Genomic DNA, 5,678 nt, shown 5'->3' on the forward strand with positions numbered 1-5,678 from the left:
TTTGATGCTAATGAGGCTGGAAAACCATCTCTAAACAATTTAAATTCCACAAATCCACAGTCAGACAGATTGTGTACAAATAAAGGACATTTGAGGACATTATTACTCTACTCAGGAGTGGTCAACCAAAAGCAAGGCGCATAAAAGTTCAAGAAGTCACAAAAGAACCCAAGGTAACCTTTAAGCAACTAAAGGCCTTAATCACATTAGCTAATTTTAATGTTCATGAGTCCACTATCAAAATGAGACTGAACAACAATGGTGAACATGGTAGAATTGCTACGAAAAAGCTTACCCTCCAAAAAATTGCTACCCATGAGTAGTTTCCTGAAGATCACCTGGACAAGCCAGAAGGTAAATGGAACAATATTTTCTGTACAGATGAGACCAAAAGAGAGCTTTTCGATTTACATGCAAATAATAATGTTTTGAGAAAGAAAACAGCTGGACTACAGTATAAAAACTGTGAACATGTTGGTGGTAGTATCACGGCTATCATCATTGTTTCAACAAGGAAATATGAATATTACCATCAAATTCTAAAGGAAAATACTTGGACGTGTCCTTAAGCTGAATTTCAAGAGAATGTACGTCAATCAACAAGACAATGACCAAAAGCACACAAGACGTTCTACAAAAGAATGGTTAAGGAACAAAGTTAAAGCTTTGGAAAGGCCAATTCAAAGTCCTGACTGTAATCCTATAAAAACATTGAGGAAGAACCTAAAGCTAGCAGTTCATGGGAGAACTGCCTCAAGGTGACAGAGGTAAAGCTGTTTTACTGGGATAATAGGCTGAAATTCCTCCAAGCCGATGTGCAGAACTAACCGACAATGACGGGGAAATGTTTAGAATCAGTTATTGCTGCACAAGGGGGTCACCCTAGATACTGAAAGCAAAGGTTCACATATTTTTTGTCACTCACAGGCAGGTGATATTGTATTATTTTCCTCAATAATATGACACTATAATATTTTTAAATAATTAATTTGGTTTGTTTCTCTTTATTTAGGACTGCAAAAATATGGAAAAATTTACGGGGATCACAAACTCTCAGGAACTGTACAAAATCAGCATCTTAAAGACTACAGTATGTGCAGAAAAAGGAGTTTTTCTGAGGAAGCACAAAAAAAGGAAAGAAGTGAAAACTAGAAGTTTTTCAAGCACAAACAGGGGAGTTTTTGGAGTCGTTTTACTTTCCTGAAGCTGTTTTATGAGTTTTTAAAGCGTTTTGTAAGAGTTTATCTCCTGAATCAGTTTTTTGTATATTTTTGATTGCACAATGCCTGATTTTGCAGTGGATTATACCAGGATTGGCTTGAAAGTAGTGACATGTTCTTTCCTTTTTTACCACCAAATGTTTTTCAATGCTTCCCGAGGAAATAAAAAGAAGGCTTGATTAACTCCTTATATAAACAGCAAAAAGAACTAACACTGAAATTATTAGAAACAGTCTCTCAAACATTTTTAGTTCATTTTGATGGTGTTTTTGTAGTGGTACGGCTCTTAAAAACTTCCCAAAAAGCTCGTTCTGATCTTGGCCTCCTGCTGCACCTCTGTCTCGGTGTCTTATGCAGCCATATAATAAAATGGTGGATGCAATTCCCTTCTCTACCTCTCTCATTCTCTGTCGCCTGCCACCTCTTACTATGGTTTTCTTACTACTTGTCTTTCTCTCCATTTTCTTATTCATCTGAATTTTCGTCATCCCAGACCACATTCGACAGGAAAATAGAAAGTTGAAAAATCGGCAAATATTCACGGCTGATTAAATGAAGTAATATGACTGCAGCATCATAAACTTAAAGAGAACCTGTCAACAGCAAAAATGCTGGTAACATGCAGATATGGGGTTAACCTTCTGGTTAATAGCGTTACTAACCTGCCCGTCGCCTGCAATTAGCCGACACTGCAGGGAGAAAATGAACTTTATTCTCCCCGGCAGCATTCGGTTTTAATCATGGGGGCAGTGTCAATGCTGATTCAGAACTGCGCCCCCGGCCTTGACTGTCAGCCGACCCCAATCCAGAGCGAGTGTCAGTCAGGGCCAGAGGTGCGATTACAGCTGGACGTTTGTTGACACCTGGTTATAAAAAGGATAAATCTATATGTATTGTTATTTTTTTTAAAATGGCAAAAACGCAGATTTTTGGCCCCATTAATTGAAAAATGAGGATATAGTTATACCTTCACAGATCTTGTGTAAAAATTGAAAATCCATCCTGTACATGTTTGTGTGCTGTGTTCAGATGAATGGGACATACCCATTCCAAACCCTTGGATGTTCGATGAAAATTTTAAAACAAATAGTTTTGTTTTAAAGCAAGAAGACTGGAAGGAGGAATGAAAGAGGAGACCACTGAGAAACATTTGTAGTTGAATAAAAAAATATACAAAAAACCTAGTAGATAACTGAAATAAAAATATATCAAATTTAGCTTTTTGCACAAAACAGACAACATTAATAGTGAATGATACCTACTGAACAACCAGATCGATTTATTTGGTAAATCAATGGTTAGCTATAACGTCAATGATGTTTACAACAGTGCTCTTAGTGGTGGCATTGTATCTATCGAACGGGTTACTTATTTTATAGATGTGCAAATACCTTAGAGAAAGAAGGACGTTGCTCCCTAGTGTAATCTTATCTCAATTCTACTAAAGTATTTTGTCAGGATATTCAGCATGAATGGTTATTTCTCACTTGAAGATTACATTCACTTTTTGATTAAAAGGGTAATTTCTACAAAAATTTAAGAAATTGAAGGACCATATGTCTGCTGATCTTTTTAATCATAGACCGCTGACAGGGACAAGGGGGCATCCTCTACGTCTGGAGGAAAAAAGGTTTAAGCATAATAACAGACGCGGATTCTTTACTGTAAGAGCAGTGAGACTATGGAACTCTCTGCCGTATGATGTTGTAATGAGTGACTCATTGCTTCAATTTAAGAGGGGACTGGATACCTTTCTGGAAAAGTATAATATTACAGGGTATATATATTAGATTCCTTGATAAGGCGTTGATCCAGGGAACTAGTCTGATTGCCGTATGTGGGGTCGGGAAGGAATTTTTTTCCCCATGATGGGGAAAGTGTAAAGTGCCATCAGGATTGATCAGTAACCACTAAGTAGTGAATGACAAAGAAACATAGAGTATACACAACCCATAAAATGTTTTTTATTTAAATAGAATAAAATGAATTGTTTAACAAGGGAAAAGTATATCCCAGGATATTAGAGCTGTTAAAAGTCAGGCGGTAAATTTGAACTGTTGCTTGAGTAAGTGAGTGTTACCACCATATGTATAGATGCTTAAAGCATTGAGGACAACAGCCTCTGTCCTACTGTTTGTATTTATTAATTTCATGCTATTTAAATAAAAAGCATTTTTATGGGTGTTAGGGTTGGCGGATTGCACTAAATATAAATTATGATGAAGTGCGATCACAACCCAGGGGTCCACCGGAAAACTGCAGCTAATGTAAACAATGGCGGAATACACAGCGAGAGATAGCTAGCTCGCTCTGAGTTAAACGTCACTCAGTGTATAGCACACGAAGCTTTGTCACTCGCACACAGCAATGGAAAATATGCTCTGCAGAAGAGCTGTGTCACTAGCACACAGTAATGGAAAATATGCTCTGCAGAAGAGCTGTGTCACTCGCACAGAGTAACGGAAAATATGCTCTGTAGAAGAGCTGTGTCACTCGCACACAGAAACAGAGCAGGTATGGCGCTAAACACGTTCCCTGGTAACCTCACAGGAGAACAAAACAGGGGCAAGGGAACAGGTATTGGACACAATCGCAGCGCGTGCATGCACACGAACTCCTCTCCGGAGGCTATGGAATTCTAAAGGCCATACGCCTGCCCTGATTTCACTCAAACTCCTCTCCGGAGGTGCCAGAATTCTAAAGGCTATATGCTTGCCCTGAGCACATGCAGACAAGTCCACACTACCGTTATGTTCCACACACTCATGAGATATAAATGATCTTAGCGTGTCGGCATGTGCTCCAGGAAACCTTTTATACGTTCCTGTTCAAATCCAGTCAGACAGGACCTTGCTCGTGGACCAATCCGGAACTGCCACGTCACCCAAGCAGCTGACAACCGACCACCAATGAGAGGTCGCCACCTCACGAGAATGCTCAATAGGGTGATTTCTAGACTTAGCCTCTGGAATGCCTGTTCGCCGCTGCTTATTGCTAGTTACTATAGCTTTGGCTGGAGACCCAGCAGTAACGAAGCGAACAGCACGAGTCTGGGCAAGATGTTGAGACCAATGTCTTTGCTTAGCAGCTCCCACTATGGCCAAAGCAGAATGGGAGACCGCAGAGACAGACAAGGCTTGGGATCTACCCCGTGCACTGGGAGAATCCAGGCACCTAACATTGGATTATGTATGCTCTTTAGTTCTTTGACATGTATTAGTTATTTTGAGTTGTGCTCAACTTTGATATGATATGCTAATGGGCTTCTGTGAGGACCCAGTGCTTTATCTTAACCAGACGTTTATTTTCAGCAAGCCAGGAAGAATAGAATGTTATCTATATGTTGACTTTTTTGGCATTTTTATCTTCAGTTGGGCAAGAATCAGAAATGTTGACTTTTCTTTCATGCAGGGTCATTGAACAATGATATTTGCTGATATGCTAACTACACATTGTCCAGGCCAGCTACTTTGTTGACTTGCAAAACATGGGAGAAAAAAACTATGCAAATAGATCCTCATTCTTCCCCTTTATCTGAGAATGCTGGTTTGAAGGACATTTTTTAACTATGAAAAGGAGACATACCTCCAGATATACGGAGAGATAGAGACAGCCAAGAGATCCAAAGATCCAAAGAACCAGAGACTCTCTACATGACAGCAGCCAAGACATCATGGCTCCATCATGAGGGACAAAGACTTGTCAATCTACAGGAACCTTGGCTGCAAGAATACAGATCTGCTTAATTAACCATCACTGAACCATGGATACATTACATATGTGAAAGCCAGGAATGAGGACCACGTGTCACCTGGCTCCATAGAGTTGTTTGGAGAAGCCAGGCTGTGAACCTCTGGTCAAGTGGCCTTGTATCTGAATGCACTGTCATCTTCCCAAGCATGTCATTACCTCCTCTCTATATGTGCCACAGGGGAAGTAACAGCAGCTTTTATCCTGGTAAGACTCAGTAATGTCATTGGGTATTTTGCTGTGACAATTCTATGTGTTATCTGCCTGTTTTATGGTTCAATAAAGTATTTCCACACTGTTTTAACCTCACCCTGTGTTGTCTGCGTAGCGTTACTTCCACGTTAAAAGGAGAGTGGGCATTCGGTGGGATGATCCTTGGTCCATCCTGTTTTGGCTAGCGGACCAGGCCACCCACTGCTCACTTGTGTCTCCCTGGTTTCCTGTCCTAAGTTATCAATAACCTCCAAAGTGTATAGTGCCATCAAGATTGACCAGTAACCATTAAGTGTATAGAACCATCAGGATTGACCAGTAATCACCAAATGTATAGTACCATCAGGAGTGATTAGTAACAATCAAGTGTATAGTGCCACTTAACAAGTTTGAACAGTCAAGAATTTGTGCCCCTATATGAAAAAGAAAATTGAAGTGCTTCATTACAGTCTGTGTTATTTTCTTTAGGTGGAACCCTTTACTTTGTGCCACGAT

This window comes from Ranitomeya variabilis, chromosome 5 (genome assembly GCF_051348905.1).
Source record: "Ranitomeya variabilis isolate aRanVar5 chromosome 5, aRanVar5.hap1, whole genome shotgun sequence".
In the NCBI taxonomy this organism is placed as follows: Eukaryota; Metazoa; Chordata; class Amphibia; order Anura; family Dendrobatidae; genus Ranitomeya; species Ranitomeya variabilis.